Consider the following 21,598-nt stretch of genomic DNA (forward strand, 5'->3'; position numbering starts at 1 on the left):
ACTGGTGGAAATATCTTTACACCAACTTTGTAAGGTTATGTTAACTCATTTCCCAAAATAATATGAGTTCTTAGAGGAAACTGAGCAGAGATTTAATTGAGCTGAACAAACTCATTATCGGTCTAAACTGGACGAATAGGAAGAAACTATTTCCCTTCACTGTGAGAATGATAACTAGGAACAGCAATATCAATTAATTGCTAGGGTGAGCACAAGGATGTTAAAGAGAAAATACTTCATTTAAAAAGTAGACTTCTGTGCTCTGTAATTCACTGTCTGTAATGTTTTAGTTTTTCGTTTTAAAGATGTAGTGTGAAAATAGGCCCTTTGGCCCACTGAGCTGACGCTGACCAATGATTCCCATACACTAGCACAATCCTATACACTAGGGACAATTTACAATCATTACTGAAGCCAATTAACCTACAAACCTTCACGTCTTTGGTGTGTGGGAGGAAACTGATGCACCCGAGGGAAACCCACTCGGTCACGGGGATAACGTAAAAACTCTGTATAGACAGCATCCGTTGTCAGGATCAAACTCGGGTCTAAGGCAGCAGCCTTACCACTGTGCCACTGTGCCGCCCCACTGTGAAAGATGAAAAACCCTTACTCCATTTAAAGTCCATGAATGAGCACTTGAGGAGCTTCACGAAATAGTATTGATTTTGTCCAAAATACTAATATCTGTGGTTCTGTGAGCCAGCATCCTCTGTTGTTAATGTAAGTAAACCTAGATAGCTAAGATATCTGTACAACAACTGAGGTAGATTATTGTTGGCACTGGCTGAGGAAAATTATTGTCCACAAGGTAGCAGAACTACATGTTGCCCTTTTTGAATTGAATCAGATGGTCTCCTGCAACAGTCTAGTAAACAAGCATATTCCAGGTATATTCAGCAATTCAGTGGTGAAGACTGTGTGAAATTTATGAATAGGAGTAATGCAATCAAACTCATTTCACAGGCACTTTTGGTATTGATTTTCCTGCAGGAATATTTCGCTATCAGAATTTAGTCTCCGAGATTTATGAGGACAAAGACTGCTGGGATCAAATGAAATAGGAAAAAGTTAAAAAGATACGTGAGAAACCCACAGAATTTAATTTCATCTGTGACTAAGAACTACTCACTGTAATGTGCTATCTGAGACATCAATCAAACAAGGTTTTACCTGAGTAACATTGTGTCTTGTCTTTAGTTTAGAAATACAGTGTGGAAACTGGCCCTTCAGCCCACTGAGTCCATGCTGACCAATGAACACCCATACGGAGCCTTACTAGGGACAATTTTCAGAAGCTATTTGACCAACAAACCTGTACGTCTTTGGAGTCTGGGAGGAAACCAGAGCACTTGGAGAAAACCTACGCGGTCTCAGGCAGAATGTAGAAACACCGTCAAAATGTCCATCCCACAATGGGATAATGAGGCTGATTGTTGCCTACAAGAAGAACAGAAGGCAGACAGGGGGATGTTGAAGTTGAATGTAATGCTGCTAACGCTGGAGGATATCGAGGTACTAAACAGGGACTACACAGGTTGGAGACCCACAAACCCCTCTTTAAGTCACCGATGCACATGTGAGAAGCTACCCCAAAGGGGTTAAAAGAGCAGGACAGAGTCAAGGGTCTCAACTTTAGAGGATCGTGCAGAATCTTCACTTCAGCATTTGAGGAGATGGGTGTGAGACGGGGAACTCTGCGAGGTAAAGAGCCTGTAAGCCTGGCTCTTTGCCTCAGGATCCTCCATGATCATCTGCCGGTCCACAGTCCACACCATGGAACAGGATGTAATGTACTGGGCTTTATTCTTTGGAGCGCAGAAGGTTAAGGGGGGACTTGATAGAGGTTTTTAAAATGATGAGAGGGATAGACAGAGTTGACGTGGAAAAGCTTTTCCCACTGAGAGTAGGGAAGATTCAAACAAGGGGACATGACTTGAGAATTAAGGGACTGAAGTTTAGGGGTAACATGAGGGGGAACTTCTTTACTCAGAGAGTGGTAGCTGTGTGGAATGAGCTTCCAGTGAAGGTGGTGGAGGCAGGTTCGTTTTTATCATTTAAAAATAAATTGGATAGTTATATGGATGGGAAAGGAATGGAGGGTTATGGTCTGAGCGCAGGTATATGGGACTAGGGGAGATTATGTGTTCGGCACGGACTAGAGGGGTCGAGATGGCCTGTTTCCGTGCTGTAATTGTTATATGGTTATATTATATGGTTACCAATACCTCCACTCAGTTCACAGGGGAGCTTTGTCATGCACAACCTTAAGGTAGAGAACAGCTCGGTAATATCCTCGCAGATGGATATACTGAGACTTTGCAGGTCCTTCTTGCTGGTCTTTACGAGATAAAGGCCATAGACAGCACGATCCGCTAGAACTTATTTTCCCTATCATGGAAGTCTTTGATGGCAGTGAGTGGGAGGATCTGGACCAGCCATTAACTGGAGAAGAACAGATAGGCTCTATTCATGTCCTAAAGATGAATAAAATGCCTGGAAATGACATCCTAATAGCCCAGTTGTAATTGGCTCTGTGGGACTCGATGACCACAGACATGCCAGAAATTATCTATGTTATGCTTCTGGCAATATATCAGAATGTACAAGGAAGGGTATCAGCACCCTTATATACGAGGAGGAGGAGGAGGAGGAGGAGGAGGAGGAGGAGGGTTAGGATGAGTATTCTAGAGGAGGAGGATGGAATTCGTCGGTCTGTTCTTTCTTCGTTTTTCGTTCTTCTTCTTCTTCTTCTTTTTTCTTTTGAGTTGTTTCTCTTCTTCTTTTTCTTGCTTCTTTTTGGTCATTTCTTTTCTTTGTCTTCTTTTTTTTTCTTTCTTCGCTTTGTCTTCTTTTTTGTTTTTTTCTCTTCCTTCTCTGTTTTCTTTTCTTTCCTTCTTTTCTTCTTTTCTTTTGTTATTTTTTTTTTCTTTTTCTTCTGTTTCTTTTTCTTCTCGTTTTTCTTTTTTTCTTCTTGTCTCTCTGCTGTTTGGATGGAGGAGGAGGGACAGTCATCAAGAATTGGAGAATATGTTGAATATGGATTACTGGATACTATCAGTTATCACTGTTCTGGGGCTGCACTGCCAAGCTCTACCTGTTGTGCCGCCAAGCACTACCTGTTGTGCCACTATACCATTGTACTGTGTTCTTTCAATGAGTCAGCAAATACGATGATATGAATGGTCACCTACTTATCCGGATCAATCATTCTATGATTCATAAGAAATAGGACCAGGAGATACCCAGGCTTTCCCAAGGGCATGCTCTGCCATTCAACAAAATCATGGTTGATCTAATATTGATCTCAATGTCATTTTCTTCCACATTCCCTATAACTCTCATTCCCAAATGTCCAAAAATCTGTTTCAACATTGAATGTATATAATGGACTCCTCTTCTGTATTCTGTTGTTGATTTTAGCACCATCAGCAAGTTCATTCTGTGAAAGAAGCTCTGTATGTTTTACTCTTCCCAGTTTAGTAGTCTCGAACCTATTGGCATCAAACACTGCCAGGATCGTTCGTGCTCAAGTGGAATGTGCGGTATATCGCAGTAAATTGAAACCAGTTAAAGTGATGTTATTGGTCACTTCTTCTTCGTATTTCTTTACATCCTTGTATATTCTTTGAGTACTCACTTTACAAAATTGATTCTCACATCTTGAGATCAACAATGAATTATAAATGAAGCAATAATGCTTCAGACACAAGGGAACATATCTCTTATAACTGAGAGTGAAATCTATTTATTGATTCGTTCTTAAATGTTGTGCCCTTTTAATCTGATACAAGGTTATGACCATTTATAGTGAATCTTTGATTAAGTGCACTGATGTGCAGGATGGTGGCATTAATCTATGTGAAGTGAATTTATTTTTTAATTTGGCAATTCATAAGAGAAAATGAAAGCTGAAATTAAAACCAGAACTGTATAAGGTTTATACAAGCTTTTATAAAACTAAACTGCAAATAAATTAATTGCATTCATCTTTGAATCAATTCTCAAAAAACCTCCAAGCAATACCATATTTTTAAAATACAGGAATATTCTTTGACATTTGTACTTGATCTCTCCTTTATCCACAGATTTGAACAGAAGCCAATCATTCCATTTTGCAGAATACGAATACATTTAATCACACATTCATGCAAACCTTCATACCACGCGTCAAGATGAAAATGCATCCCAGAGCTAATAAATAACATGGTTTTGGTTTAACATTTGTCTTCTTGGTATCAAAGGATTTTTTCAATATTATAATTAATTTCTGCACTTACATTAAAATCAATTTTATATGCCTTTGTTGTACAAATAAATTGCAATGAATACGTAATTTAAAAATGATTCCTTTATTCTTCAATAAAATTGTTAAGGGGCTGTACCACTTGGGTGACCTAATCTTCGAGTTTAGAAGAATGTCTTCAACCTTCAAACTCGCAGCATGGTCGACACGTGGTCCAAGGAGGTCCCATGAGGTCACTGGAACTCTCCTTCATGTTCGAGGGAAGTTCCCGAATACTCATGACCTCAGCGAGTAAAATTTCGTCGGCATGGTTCTTTTTGACTCGTAGTGCAGTAGAGTGGGGTCGCTATTTAGGTACAGGCAGTCGCGGGCAGTGTAGGCATCTCCTTCACTGACCGGGCATTTTGATTGCCTCATTGGAGTTTTCAGGACCAGAGAAAACCTACCGGTAGGTAAAATGCCCACTAAACTTTATTATATTTCTTAAAAGTGTCTCCACTCCTTCTCCTCCCCTTCTCCCCCCCTTCTCTCCCTCCCCTTCTCTGCCCCCCTTCTCTCCCCCCTTCTCTCCCCCCCTTCTCTCCCCCCCTTCTCTCCCCCCTTCTCTCCTCCCTTCTCTCCCCCCTTCTCTCCCCCCTTCTCTCCCCCCTTCTCTCCGCCCCTCTCCCCCCCCCTTCTCCCCCCCTTCTCTCCTCCCCTCCTCTCCCCCCTTCTCTCCCTCCCCTTCTCTGCCCCCCTTCTCTCCCCCCTTCTCTCCCCCCCTTCTCCCCCCCCTTCTCTCCTCCCCTTCTCTCCCCCCTTCTCTCCCCCTTCTCTCCCCCCTTCTCTCCCCTTCTTCTCTCCCCCCCTTCTCTCCCCCTTTTCTCCCCCTCTTCTCTCCCCCCCTTCTCTCCCCCCTTCTCTCCCCCCTTCTCTCCCCCCCTTCTCTCCCCCCCTTCTCTCCCCCCCTTCTCTCCCCCCCTTCTCTACCCCCTTCTCTCCCCCCTCTTCTCTCCTCCCCTTCTCTCCCCCCTTCTCTACCCCCCTTCTCTACCCCCCTTCTCTCCCCCTCTTCTCTCCCCCCCTTCTCTCCCCCTCTTCTCTCCCCCCTTCTCTCCCCCCTTCTCTCCCTCCCCTTCTCTGCCCCCCTTCTCTCCCCCCTTCTCTCCCCCCCTTCTCCCCCCCCTTCTCTCCCCCCTTCTCTCCCCCTCTTCTCTCCCCCCCCTTCTCTTCCCCCCTTCTCTCCCCCCCTTCTGCCCCCCCCCTTCTGCCCCCCCTGCTCTCCTCCCCTTCTCTTCCTTCCCCCCCCCCCCCGCGCTCTCTAAAGGACTTACCGTACACTGTGGCAGCCATTTACCTTCCTCTTCATCGTACAGACAGCACTCCCCTACTTTCCCTGGCCCCCGCCTTCACGATGTGTTTGTGTGTGTGGTCGGTCGATCCAGCTCGCGGTTTCAATGTGGACGGTCGATCCAGTTTGAAGCTTTCCAGGCGAGTGCCCTCGAGCTTGAAGATTGAAGACACTCTTCTTAACTCGCGGATTAGGTCACCCAAGTGGGACAGCCCCTTAACTACCTTGCAGTTGTGTCTTAAAATGTCTTCTTATTTTATATTACTTAAAAATCAGTTCACCCAGCTGCAATATTAAAGAAATTATATCAAAAATAAGTATCCAAAAATTTACAGGTGTGGAAATATAGTCTACGCCTTTACTCCTACAAAAATGCATGATCCACACTTTGCTGTACTGTATTCTATCTGCCACTTCATCGCCCACTCTCCCAACTTGTCCAAGTGTCCCTGTTTTCTCTACACTTCCTGCCCCTCCACCTGTAACATCTGCAAACTTGGCCACAAAGCCTTCAATTCCTTGTTGTGAGATTATCAAGAGTAGAGATATCATTTCATTGGAATATTTTATATGCTGTGATTTTTGGTAGTTTTATGTGATAACTTACACTATTTGCAGTTTTTTTGCATTTGGTTGGTAACATTCACTCAGTGTTAATAAACTAATGAATGTGTTCAAGGAGGTGCTGCTCTGACCTTTGATTACTTCCACCTTTCCCAGATGGGTTTAGACTGAACTTTATCTCAATGAATAACATGTCATGTTATTCAGAAAATTACCAGCCCATACATTTTTTTTTCAAATGGTCATTAAAAATAAAGCTTAAAAATTGAAGACAGAAAGGATGTGTGTTCTAAAACAAACCAGATTCAACTTAAGATCCACAGAATTCAAATTCTAATCAAACCCATTTTGTGGAGTTAACAATAGAGTTAGTCTTAGTAGTTTGCAAAAATCAGTCTGAAGAAGGGTCTCGAGCCAAAACATCACCCATTTTTTCTCTCTTGCTGCTGCCTGACTCGCTGAGTTACTCCAGCATTTTGTGCCTAGTCTTTGTAGTTATTGGCTTCGACACAAGATTAATCTGTTATCGCACAGCAGAAATCTTTGGTGGCATATGCAAAATGAGGGTTGAACTGTGCTTCTGAAACTGTCCTCAAAGTCAAAAGAACCAGATTTGAGGGGGGAAAATGTGTTCAATGTGCAAAGATATTCTTTTGTAAGGAGTAAGAGAAGGAGTAAGGACAAATTTCTATGCCAAGTATAAAATCCTAAGCTGTGCAAAAATGGCTTCCTTTAAGATGTTTATGAAAAGCAATTGTACTCCCTGTGGAGGGGTTCCCAAGGTGCAGCCCAGACAAATTTTGCACAATAGGAACAGAATATTTTCAAAGAACCTATGGAGCAAAGGAAATAGGCGACGTTTTTGGTCGAGACCCTTCTTCAGACAGACGTTGCCTATTTCCATCAACTCTATTTCTCCACATTAATTCTATCCAGGCTTTTCACTGTTCGGTAAGTTTCAATAAGATTTAAAAATCTGTCCACTAATTTAAGAGGAAATTAAGTTTTTGAAAACATTTGAAAGACTTCAAAAGAGAGGACGTGACAACTCATGGAAAATGTAAGCATGAAAATTAATGGTGTATTGAGGTTACTAAAACATTTATTCGGCATTGTACACATGCAATTGAGCTACTAAGAGTACTGCAGGAATCTCTGCAAAAATATTTGGGAAAGTGCTGAAAAAAAGTGTTTGCTTTAAACATAAAATGACATTTTATGTCGGTTAGTTGCCGTTCTAAAGACATGCATCCTGACAGTGTTAATAACGCCTGGGTGAAAGGGACTGCATGTCTGAATACAGTTTCATAGTCCTCTTTACATTTGCACATCATATTGTTCAAGTGGTTTGTGACTAATTAATACTTTTTTCAAAATGGGAGGGGAATCTCACTGCCCTGGTGAGATCAAACTTTGAAATAATGCATAGGCATTAAACATACAGAAACAAACCCTTCAGCCCATCGATTCCACCTATTTTCCACTAATCCTTTACGATTCCCCCCATATTCTTTTCAACTCCCCCATACTATGGGTAATTTACAGTGGCCAATTAATCTAGCAGGTTTGATTAGACCAGTTGTGAAAGGATTAGAAAGGATTGGTTAAATCAGTTGTGAAACACCAGGCTTTAATTTTGCTACAATTAATTCTGGCTGGCAAGGCCAGTAGGAACTGGCTACAAATATTCATCAGTCTTCATAGGACACAAATTGCTGAATTCAGTGAGTCAGGCAGCATCTATAGAAGGCATGATCGGAGATGCTTCAGGTTGGGAGCCTTATTCAGAAGAAGGGTCATGGCCTGAAATGGCACCTTTTTATTTCCTCCAGAGATGTTGAGTTACTCCAAGATGGAATTTAATCCAAGCAAGTGTGAAGCGTTGCACTTTGGGAAGTCAAATGTAAGGGGAAAATATACAATTACTGACACAACCCTTAATGGATGTACAGAGGGGTCTTTGTACATGGATGTACAGGGGGATCTTTGTACATGGATGTACAGAGGGATCTTTGGGTCCAAGTCCCTAACTCCCTGAAAGGGCAACACAAGTGGATGGAGTTGTAAAGAAGACATGTGATTTGTCAAGAGGTTGGGGCATTGATTATAAGAGTCAGGAACTCATGATGCTGTTTTATAGGACTTTGTTCGGCTGGATTTGGAGAAAAATGTGTTGACTGGTCACCCCATTAGAGAAAGGATGTGAAGGCTTTGAAAAGCGTGCAGAGGCAGTATCAGTTATAGGGAGAGGTAGGACGGACTTGGATTGTTTTCTCTAGAACACTGGAGGCTGTGGGGAGACCTGGTAGATGTGTATAACATTATGAGAGACGTAGATAGGGTGGACAGTCAGAATCTTTTTCCCAGGATGGAAAAATCAAATACTATTAAGGTGAGAGGGGCAAAGTATAAGGAGATATGTGGGGCAAGATTTTATACATAGAAACTGGTGAGTGCCTGGAACACGCTGCCCGAGGGTGGTGATTGATGTAGTTAAGTAAGTGGCATTTAAAACATAGAACAGTACAGCACAGGAACGGGCTCTTCGGGCCACAATGTTTGTACTGAACATGATGCTAAGTTAAACCAATCTTGATTGCCTGCACTTGATCCATATCTCTCTATTCCCTGCACTTCCATATGTCCATCTAAAAGCCTCTTGAACACCACTATCGTATCTGCCTCCACCACCACCACCACTGACAATGTGTTCCAGTCCCCACCCTTCATGCAAAAAACAACCTGCCCTGTACATTTCCCTCTCTCGCCCTCTAGCGATCATTGGGAAGGATTTTCCCCAATCCCACCTAGGGGCAAAGGATTCTGCGTACAATACCCTATCCAAGCCCCTTCTACACTCCAAAGCCGTACAGCTTTGGTAAAATTGGCTTGGTAAATTTGTAAAATTGTCCCTAGTGTGTGTAGGATATTGTTAGTGTGCGGGGATCACTGGTTGGCGCGGGCTCGGTGGGCCAAATGGCCTGTTGCCGCGCTGTATCTCAAAACTAAACTTAATACTGAACATCAATTCACAAATGCTTCACTTGTCAATTCCAAAGTAGCAGACTGTTCATGTGATGATTTGGGCTTCCCATTCAGGTATGAACTTATGAGGCAACAATAGTTTGCACAAAGTAGTCATCCATTCTATTCTACCCATTCATGAATTCTGAGGCCCAATTTTAAGCTCAGGCACATAATGGAAAGGTCATGTTGAGGTTATAATTATCTAATCTAAATGTGAAACTATTAATTCTGGAAGGTTGTGTGCAGGTTGGGGAAAGATAAAATGTCCCTTTTAGTCTCCATTTCACTGTTGGGGAGGTGAGCATCGAAAGGTTCTTCCTCAAATTTTCATAAAGTGAAAATGAATCAGAGGGAAATGTATCAATTCAAGAAAAACATGGAGAACCTGCTCCTACTACAGGTAATGAGGGGGGGGGGGGAGCGGGGGGGGGGGGGGGGGGGGGTGGTATGTTGAGAAGAAATAAAGAGACGTCTAGCCTGATTTTTTGGAGTCCTTCAAGACCATTTTGAATCCACAGTCCATTCTGTGGAGCGGGATCAGACATACCTACAGTATTAAGTGTAAAATATGTGCAAAGGAAGCTCTGTAACCAGCAGCCTTGAAGAAGAGGACCTCATACCCATTCTTTCATGGTAACAGAGTTCTCTTACTGACAGAATGAACAAACCCACAACATACCAACAGGATAAAGGCAGATATCACCACAGATCAAATATCAAAAAAGTCACAAGAACACAAGACCATGAAAATTAATGTAAGATCATGTCACAGAACCAATCAACATTTTTTAACTTTCCGGCTTCGGGTATATATCATGCAAATATTTTGAAAGCTCAACCACATTTGAAATGGCTATACTGCCATCTGGTGGAATAGAAAATAATGTTAGAATCATTAAAAGCATTTGTGGGACATGGAAAACAGAACCTTTATATATATTTTCATTCAGTCCCTATTCAGGGTATCCTGAAGTTCTTTCCACAAATTGCTTCTAAAGTGTGTTATAATGTAGGAATATAACCTTTCAATTTTTGCACAGCATGAACACACAAGCATAAATGTGATAATGGTCATAAGAAATGTCAATGGCAACTTTATGCTCAATCCTCGTCTTTACCTTTGCTTCATCTATATATATGTACAGGCCTCACACTCACAAATTCAGCCTCTGATGAGAGTGTACCCACATTCTCAACACTCCATCGCAAAGAAAATATTGTCCAATGTGAGAGGCCACAGACTCAGTCTGAAGAAGGGTCTCGACCCAAAACGTCACCCATTCCTTCTATCCAAAGATGCTGCCTGTCCCGTTGAGTTACTCCAGCATTTAGTGTCTATCTTCGGTTTAAACCAGCATCTGCAGTTCCTTCCTACATCATATTTAAGGACCTCAGTTCTGGGCTTATCCACCAGTCCAATCATCTCTACATCGACCAGCATATGCCACTATTTGGTCTCCTCTTAATCTTTGCCAGTGAGAGAGCATCAGCCTGCTCAAAATCCCTTAAATGTTACTCCCTCGCAATAGCAGTACCTTTCATGTGAAACCTTTCATTATTTTGGTTAATGTTGTGCTATTATCTAAAAAGAGCCCCTAGGAGAAGCCTGAGAACTATAAACCACTGAGCCTAACTTCTGTAGTAAGAATATTATTGGAGAGGATTCTGAGGGATAAGATATAAATGCACTTGGATAGACAGGGGGTGATTAAGGATAATCATCATGGTTCTGTATATGGGAGATTGTGTATTACAAATTTAATTGAGTTTTCTAAAGATGTAACCAAGATGACAGACAAGGGACATTGTCAATGTGGACCATTAAGGCCTATGATAATATTCCACATGGAAGGCTGCTCTGGAAGGTTAGATCACGTGGGATCCAGGTAGAGCTAGCTAACTGGATATGCAATTAGCTTCACAGAAGGAAGCTGAGCATTGTAGTGGAAGGTTATTTTCTGGACTGAAGCCCCGTGGCTCAGGATTTGGTGCTGGGCCCATTGCTGTTTGTGGTTTATATCAATGATTTGGATGAGAATGTACAAGACATGATTTGTAAGTTGCAGAAATTACCCTTAACTAGGTGGTATCATAGACAGTGAAGACAGTTATCAAAAATTACAGCAGGATCTTGATCAGCTGGGCAAGTGGACTGAGGAATGGCTAATGGAGTTTAATGGCAGATAAGGGCAAGATGTTGCATTTTTGGATGTTAGACTAGGGCAGGACCTTCACAGTGAATGGTAGTGCCCTGGGAATTGTGATAGAGCAGAGAGATCTAAGACTACATAGTTTCCTGAAAGTGGAATAACGGGCAGATAGGGGTAAAGAAGTCTTCTGATACATTGACCTTCATCAGCCAGGGTTATCAGTTTGGAAGGGACATTATGCTACAGCTATTCAAGATGATTTTGTGGTTGCACGTGACCCCTCTTACCTTAAAGCTATGTTCTCTGGTCTTTAACATTTTCACTCTGAGAAAAAGATTCTGACTGGTTACCTTATCTATGTTCTCATGATTTTATATACTTCCATCAGGTCCCCCTGCAACCTCCGCGTTCCAGAGGAAACAATCCAAGTCTGTCCAACCTCATTGGTGAGGCAGCAAGGAGCCCACACGTCCCACTGTAACTCCCCTTGTGACTTCAACGCTTCTTTTTTTTGAACACCTGTCAGGTCTTTGACAGTCTTTGCCTTCTGTGGATGCTTTCACCTCCAAATGCCATCGCAATATCACATGCCTCTACTTCTCCACTCCCCTCAATCACTCCAACCTTACTCCCACTGAACATGCAGTGCTCCAATCATTCTGCTCCAATTCCATCCTCATCATTAAATCTACAGACAAGGGTGGTGGCATTGCCATCTGGCAGACTGATCTCTAACTTACAGAGTGCTGGATGGCAGTTCTCATATATTCATCATACCTACCCCGGATGATAACCCCACCAACGAAGACCAGACCACCATCTCACTCCCATCATCTTTTGTCACTGATCTCGAGATAGGACATCTCTTCTCCACAGCCTTCAACCTGATAATGTTCCAAAATCCTAAATTCATATGTCAATCTCTCACGCAAGATCCATAAACAGCACTCTACTGGGATTCCCATTTTTTCTGTCTGCATTTGCCCCATTGAACTTATCTTGTACTTCTCATACTCACCACAACATTGTTACTGTGGGAAGGCTCAATGGCACAACTGGTTGACCTACTACCTCACAGTGCCAGAGACACGGGTTTGAACCTGTCCTTGGGTGCTGTCTGCGTGGCGTTTGTATGTTCTCCCTGTGACCATGTTTCCTCAGGATGCTCTGATTTTCTCCCACATGCCAAAGACGTGCGGATTTGTAGATTAATTTGCCTCGATAAATTGCCCCTAGTGTGTAGGAATAACATAGAAATATTGTAACTGGATGATCAATAGTCAAAGGGCCTGTTTCCATGCTTTATCTTTTAATCAATTAATATGTTTCAACAGAGTCTGATTCCCTGGCCCCCATTGGGATGGATGTCCTTTAAATAAAACAAGGTGGTGCATCGTGCTCCCAGTACAACGGAATGATTGACAATGGCCTAAAGGTCCCGTTTCTGTTGGTATGAGAAGAAATGGACATTACGCAGAAGGCAACGTAATCAATTGCAAATTTAGTCCTGGAATGTCAGGTTTAATTTACTGAAACCCCGAAAAGGCTGCAAAAGCTCAGCAGTTCAGACTGCATCCGTGCAAAGCGAAGCAGCTCATGTTTCAGGTCCTGGACTTGACTTATTTTAGATTTCCAACATCAGTAGATTCTTCAATTTCCAAGTTGTTGATGAGCATGATTTTATCTGAGAATAATTGCATGCATTATTTTGTTTTAGTCACTATTATGTAATAATTGATTCAATATTTATGGTTTCCTACTCTTGAATTACTTTTGTATAAACATTTTTTTTAAGCTTCATAGTTCTAGTTTCAGAAGTACAATATGGAAACAGGCCCTTCGAACCAAATCCACACCATCAATAGCCCATTCCCACTCGACTCCCTTGACACTAAGGGCAAATTACAGAGGTCAATTAACCTATAACATCTTTGGGATGTCGGAAGAAACTGGAGCATCCAGAAGAAACCCACACGGTCACAGGTAGAATGTGAAGACTTCACACAGACAGCACCCAAGGTTAGGATCAAACCGCAGCAGTAGAGTTGCTGCCTTACAGCGAATGCAGCGCCGGAGACCCAGGATCGATCCCGACTATGGGTGCTGTCTGTACGGAGTTTGTACGTTCTTCCCCGTGACCTGCGTGGGTTTTCTCCAAGATTTTCGGTTTCCTCCCACACTCCAAAGACGTACAGGTTTGTAGGTTATTTGGCTCGGTAAATATAAAAAATTGTCCCTAGTGGGTGTAGGATGGTGTTAATGTGCGGGGATCGCTGGTAGCGCGGACCCGGTGGGCCAAAGGAACTGTTACCGCTCTGTATCTCTGAACTAATTCTTGTCTGATGTGTTATGTGATATCTTGCCAGAAGGTGGCAATCTTGTCCACAAAACATCAACCCTGTGGCTTTTAAACAATGAATTGAATTAATTTTGTGAAGGGAAGATGTTGTTTTGGGTCGATATCCTCCTTCAGCCTAATTGAAGTAGTGAGGATAAAACTGGGAAAAAAGCGGTGGGGCAAAGCCTGGCATGTGATAGGTGGATACGGGTGTTGGATTAACAAGTGACATATGAGGATCATGATGAAGCTTCCTCATCGCGATCCCTGGGAGCGACGATGCGGTGCACACTGTGATGCGTCGGGCGACAATTCTATCAACATGTTGGATGACGACAGCAGCCAACAGCGAGCGACATCGTCTGACACATGAGTGAACGAACATGTTTAATGGCACTGAGCCTGTAATTGCTGGAGTTTAGAAGGATGAGAGGCAACCTCATTGAAACATAATGAATAGCGAAAGGCCTGGATAGAGTGAATGTGGAGAGGATGTTTCCACTAGTGGGAGAGTCTAGGACCAGAGGCCATGGTATCTGAATAAAAGGACATATCTTTAGAAAGGACATGAGGAGGAATTTCTTTGGTCAGAGGGTGGTGAATCTGTGGAATTTCTTGCCACAGACAGCTCTGGTGGCCGTCGGTGATATCTTTAAGGTGGAGATTGGCAGATTCTTGATTAGTAAAGGGCATGTCCTACTTAGGTAATTTTTTTAGGCGACTACAGATAACTAGGCTGTCGCCACTAGGCTGTCGCCGGGGTGTCGCTTGTATGGTCGCGAGTAGTCTCCTCAGTCGCCCAAAGAGTCGTAGCGTCTTTCTGGTCGCCACTGTATTGTCAACATTTTCGTAGACAGTCGGCAACAGTGGGTTTGACGCCAATGAGCATAGCTTAACTTCTCCTGAAGTAGGTGCTGTCGTAGTTGTCACCAGGTTAACGTAGGTTGTTGCCAGGTGATGTAGGTTGTCGCCGGTGCTGACTTCGTTTTTTTTGTTGTTGTTAAAGTAATGATTCTATTTCAAATTTTATGTCGAATGGGGGTCCAGTCACCGGTTTCTTGACGACCTGCTACGACAATGACAGTCGCTGGCAGTCACCTAAAAATAGCCGAAGTGGGACAGGTCCTGAAGGGTGTCAGAGGTTATGGGGAGAAGGCAGGAGAATGGGGTTGAGAGGGAAAGATAGATCGGCCATGATTGATCGGCAGGGTAAACTTGATGGGCCAAATGGCCTAATTCTGCTCCTAAAACAATATTACAATACAAAAATATTTTATTAGCCAAGTATGTATTGCAACTTATGAGGAAGTTCATTTGCCAAGTCAGTCATACAAATAAAAAGCAACGGAACACACAAAATATATTTTAACATAAGCATCCAGCACAGTGACTCCTCCACATTCCTCACTGTGATGGAAGCCGAAAAAAAGTTCCCTTCTCTTCCCTTCTTTGTTCTCCCGCAGTCGGGAGCCTCAAGCCTTCTGTTGACGGGACGATCTTGACTCCCGCCGCGTTTGGGCCCTCTGCGTCCGGGCAACCAAGCTCCCGCATCGGGAGGGATGTCAGCTCCCCGCGCCAAGTGTTCGGACCCCGGGTCGGGGCTGGTCAAACCTTCTGCGTCGTTGGAGCTCCCGACATCTACGGTCTCTACCCGAGACTGCGAGCTCTCAATGGTAAAGTCCACAGTTGGAGCGGTCCCAGGCAAGGGATCAGCTCAGATGTTAAGTCCACGCCCCGCGGTGGGGCTCAAAGTCAGTCCGACCGATGACCCACTACCCCTCCCTCCAAATAAAACAAACCGGATAACATTTTCACAAACTTTTTAATCACAATAAAAATAACAAAAATAGACAAAAAAACAGATAGACTGTTGAGGGGGCTGCCAATCGTGCAATGCCCCTGGTGGTCTATGAACCTATGAACTTATGAACAAAGGTTAGAGATGAAAAGGAGACCTGTTTTGCTGATGGTCTTAGCCAAATCTGCCATCATTAACCTGCCTGCTCTGTACATGACACTAGACCCATCATTCTTGGGGACTTTTAACTGCTCTGCTCAGTGGAAATTAGGGGTTGGCAATACCAGTGAAGGCAAAGTGCTATGAACCAATCCTTAAAGATGTGGGAAGGTGGATGGGATCCAAAAGGATTTGGTGGGAATTCGAGGGGATCTTATAAAGTCATAGTCATAGAGTGATAAACATGCCCACACCAGCCATCATGTCCCAGCTACACTAACCCCACCTGCCTGTGTTTGGTCCATATCCCTCCAAACTTGTCATATCCATGTACCTGGAACTGTTTCTTAAATGTTGGGATAGTATCTGCCTCAACTACCTCCTCTGACAGCTTGTTCCATAAACCCACCACTCTTTGTGTGAAAAGGTTACGCCTCAGGTTCCTTTTAGATATTTTCCCCTTCACCTTAAACCTATGTCCTCTGATCCCCGATTCACCTACTCTGGGCAAAAGACTCTGCGCATCTACCTGATCTATTCTTCACATGCGGATTTTGTGGGAATCCAGAGGGGTAGACCTAGGGGTTTAAGAGACATCTTGATGTATAAGTGCATGGGCCCAGGGTAGGTGGGTTGGTGGAACTGATGGCAAGCTAGAATATGTATTTCTTGTTAAACCCAGTGCAAGTTCCACTATTATCTTGGCCACGCTGCTATAGAGGGAAGAGGCATAAAATGAAAAAAATAAAACCATGACAATATCCATGTTGAAAAGGGTTGAATGAATCATGAATGGTTTATGTTATGTGAAGGGAAACAGCTCTGCATCTGCAGGTGCCTGATTACTACTATTACAGACTTCGCACTGCCCAGACCTGCCAAGCAAATAAAAGCCAGTAATCCACTGATTTGAACAGCCACACATTTTCAAACACCATAAAATTAACTGGCTGAATCTTTTTCAATTATGTCTTTCTGCCCTTTATATTTTGGAGCTCCTGGAAATTTAGACTCCACCACTTGGCAATTAGAAAATCAAGCGCCCTTTAACCATATAATTTATTTGTGCTCTTTGAGTAAAGTTGTAATTCAAATTTAGTGCACGCACTCTCCAATTTCTCCCATTTATTGTCTAAGGATCATTGTACTGTACACAAGTTACATCAGTTACCTTTCAAAGGCCAGAGCTAATTACATGCTGGCTAAACTGGTGAATGGTTTGTTCATAAATCATATTTGATGAAGGCTCTACAGTTGAACCGGGGTCAGCAAGTAAAGTTCTCCTTAACACATCATGGACATGGTGAACATCATGAACAGGCCCTTCAGTCCAAACTGTCCATGCTGACCAAGCAGGCATTCTGCGCGAGTTACATTTGCTTACATTTGGCCCATATCTCTTGTAAACTCTCCCTGTCCATATATCTGTCCAAAGGTTTTTTAAAAGTCATAATTGTGTGCACTTCTGTAGCTTCCTCTGGCACTGAGACTGACTCCTCCCACCCCTACCCAATCTTTGCACATCCCCAATCCTTTCCACTCGACACTTTAATTTTGTGTATTTTGTGTTTTTATGATTGTTGGCAGATCAATTGCCATCCTGGGATAAATGCAGTTATTTTGTGTCGTAGCGTATCGTAAATTGGAAAGAGGCAGATCAGGAGGAATGGTGATAACCCGGGTTGAGGGCTGGTAAGGCCTGAACAAGGCAGAACAAGGGTCTTGGGAGAGGTAACATGGAAGCAGGATGGGGGCTCAGAGGGGAGAGGGGTTTGCGGGTTGTTGTACGAGTCTAGGTGGGGGATTAATATAGGAAGTTAATATAGAAGGAAGTTAATATAGCATGGTTAATATAGGAGGAAGGGCAGCAACAGCCAGTGCTGTCAGTGTCCAGAAGGGAGGAGGAGTGAATGTTAAACTTGAGGGAGGAATGTGGAGGGGAGAGGAAACAGAGGAATGGGGATTTGGGGGATAGGAAATGAGTGCACGAAGGAGTGGAAAGGAACAGGGTGACTGGGGGTGGGGTGGAGTGGGGAAAGGTGGGAGAAATGGGAGTGACTGGGGATGGGGTTGGGGGGCATGGGAAAAAAGGGTAGATACAAATATCTATCATATTTCCTCAGTTACTGTGTACCTTAATTCAATTTCTAATTAGAGATGTTTTTATTGAAAGTGTGGATCTTTGTTATCAGGCAGGAATATTGAAGTTAATTTCATTTCACTTTATTGTGCATGTGATGAATAAATCTGACCTGACTATTGACTATTGACTATTTAAGGATTATTAAAACACTGTTTATGTCAACATTTTAACTTATGCTATGTAGGTTTTAAATCTAGAGGATAATATTGACAATTTCCCTAATATTTGTATGCGCACCAATCTGAAAAACATCTGCAAACATAATAGAACGACAATATTCTAGATCGTGGGAACAAATCCGTAGCCTTTGCTACCAATGTGAAAATAACACATATGTTGTGACCATACAGATCCATTGAACTTCATTGAAAAGATTGTGTTGGAAGAGAGTGCATCGCATAGCCAAAACCTCTACTTTGGTATTGGTGAGGAAATAAAGCAGCTTCTCTTATGTTTCCTCTTGGTGATTCCCAAATAAAAGGAGAAAGTTGCTGGGATGTTACTGATGTTAAGGGCCTTTCCCACTTGGACGACCTAATACACGAGTTTAGAAGACCATAGACGAATTGAAAAAAATGTCAAGGCCATGTTGACTCACCAAAGTAAAAGACCTCCTACGACCTCCTATGACTATGTCTACGACCTCCTACGACTATGTCTAAGACCTCCTACGACTATGTTTATGACCTCCTACAACCCCCCTTGACCTCAAGGGCCTGTCCCACTTTCACGACCAATTTCACGACCTTTTATACTCGTGGACATTTTTCATCAGGCTAGAAAAATGCCCCGACCTACTTGATGCCATGAGTACCTACGATTAGCATCACAACCTACCAACGACCTTCCTACAACCTCCTACGACCTCGTGACAACCATGCTGCGAGTATGAGTCAAGGGCAAACTCGGCAGAGGTCGTGAATTAGGTCATGAAAGTGGGACAGGCCCTTCAGTCTTCCACACCTAAGACCAACTACGACTAGCTACGAGTGGAAAATGATCACATGATAAAATTATGTCATGTTTGCATTTTTTTTCTCGGTCAGTTACCGACCTACAACTACCTATGACTATCTAATTCTACCTACGACTACCATCACAACCTACTACGACCTACCTACGACCTATCTACGAGTAAAAAGTATACATTTTTTCATGCCGACCTTTTTTTTACCAGTGGACATTTTTTATCAGGCTGGAAAAAACGCACGACCTACTTGAGGCCACGAGTACGTGGAGACCACTCACGAGCATGAGGAAGAGTTACGAAGACCTCCTACAACCTCATGGCGACCATGCTGCGAGTATGAGTTAAGGGCAAACTCGGCAGAGGTCGCCAATTAGGTCGTGAAAGTGGGACAGGGGCTTTACAGTAACATCAGTTGCTGGTACGTTACCGTTTTATCAACTGATTCAGACATGCAAGAAAGTCTGACATCTTATCCACAGTGGAACTTGTATACATTGATGCTGCTGAAGTAGAGATGATTGAAAGCTTCAAGTTTCTATGAGTAAGTATCGCCAGCGACCTCTCCTGGACCAGCCATATCAAAGCAATGACCAAGAAACTACACCAACGCCCGACACACAAACGCCAAGCACACACACCCTTACACACCCATACACAAACATACACACACATTCCCACACAGACACACACATACACTACACGCAGGCACCCACACACAGCCACATACACACTCACCCACACGGACACACGCACACAAATACACACACACCCACACAGACACACACACCCACACATAGACACCCCCACACAGACACACACACCCATACACTCACTCACCCACATACACACACACACAGACACAGACACACACACACACATAGACACTCACACCAACAGACACACACATGCACGCACATACACCCATACACACACATTACAGGCACACACACAGACACACACACACACACACACACACAGATGCACACATACCCACACAAACACACACACACCCACACATAAACACTCTCACACAGACACACACACACCCACACACACACACACACACACACACACACACACACACACTCACTCACTCACCCACATACACACACATACACACACACACACACACACACACACACACACACACACACACACACATAGACACTCAGACACAGACACACACACAGACACACACAAGCAGGCACAAACGCACAAACACCCAAACACACACATTACAGACACACACACACACACCCACACAGACACACACACACACCCACACACACACCCACACACAGACACTCCCACACAGACAGACACACACACACATCTACACACTGACACTTCCACACAGACACACACACACACACACACACACATAGACACTCCCATACAGACACCCACACACACCCACACACATCCATACACACACAGGCACACCCACATACACACATAGACACTCCCACAAAGACACATACCGACACCGACACACAGACACCCACACACAAACACCCCCACACACAGACATAAACACAAATAGACAGAGACATGGACCCCACACATATACCCACATACACCCATACACACTCAGACACACACACACACCCACACACATACACAAACACATAGACACATCCACACACACACACACCGACACCCCCAGACAGACACGCACAGACACACCCAAAGACACATACAGACACATACGCAGACACAGACACACACACACACACACAATCGCCCTCTGACACACACAGTCACAGACACCCACACACACAGACACCCACACACACAGACACCCACACACACAGACACCCACACACACAGACACCCACACACACAGACACCCACACACACAGACACCCACACACACAGACACCCACACACACAGACACCCACACACACAGACACCCACACACACAGACACCCACACACATAGACACACACAGACACCCACACACATAGACACACAGAGACACATATTGCTTTTGTGGCTTCCTCGCCCTTTGTGTCACTGATGTATTTCTCTGCTGGTTCTGTTCTCTTTTGATGTTATCATGCTGTCTATTATTCTGTTTTTTTTCATGCTTTATCCTCTCATGATGCTGTTTCTGACATTCTTCTCCTAAAAGAATATTTTTCTTGCTTCCTCCCTTCTTGCTCCAATGCCAAATTTGCTGTAATCCCATTCTCTGTAAATATTGTTTTATCTCCCTGTATGACATGTGGGATATAATTGGGGATTTGCAGAGAGGAACTGCCAGTTGCTTTCAGGTGATATAGAAACGTGGTTCCATATTAATTATGGCCTCATCATTGGACACTGGGAAAAGATGGAATTGAGATAGGAACAGTTTTAGGTTCACATCACAAATGTTACTCAATTGACCACATTATAAATAAAATTGTTTTGAAAAACACTGCCAATTTAATCATAGGTTATGATCCTCAATGTTAAGTCAAACTAAATTCACAATCCCACAATAAACAAAACTATTTTATAGACACAAGGAACTGCTTTACAAAAAAAGGCACAACGCATTGAAGTAACTCAGTGAGTCAGTCAGCATCTCTAGGGCACATGGATGGATGACATTTCAGGTCGGGATCCGTCTTCAGACTAGCTATTTCAAAGTGCCAATGATAAGATAATGAAGAAGAAAAAATAGAGTCATGCATCTTTAATCTGTTCATAGCAATTGGTTTCAGGAGATGGTTCCTTTATTCAAAGTGTTTGAACTGATTCAATGACACTTAATCAATTTCAAAGTATAGACAATAAAATAATAATATGACTGATTGTTTCCACATGTTGTTAATTTAATAATAGTTTAGATAGTATTTAAACTGTTCTACACATTTGCTTTGTA

The sequence above is a fragment of the Amblyraja radiata genome, chromosome 2 (genome assembly GCF_010909765.2).
Source record: "Amblyraja radiata isolate CabotCenter1 chromosome 2, sAmbRad1.1.pri, whole genome shotgun sequence".
Taxonomy (NCBI): domain Eukaryota; kingdom Metazoa; phylum Chordata; class Chondrichthyes; order Rajiformes; family Rajidae; genus Amblyraja; species Amblyraja radiata.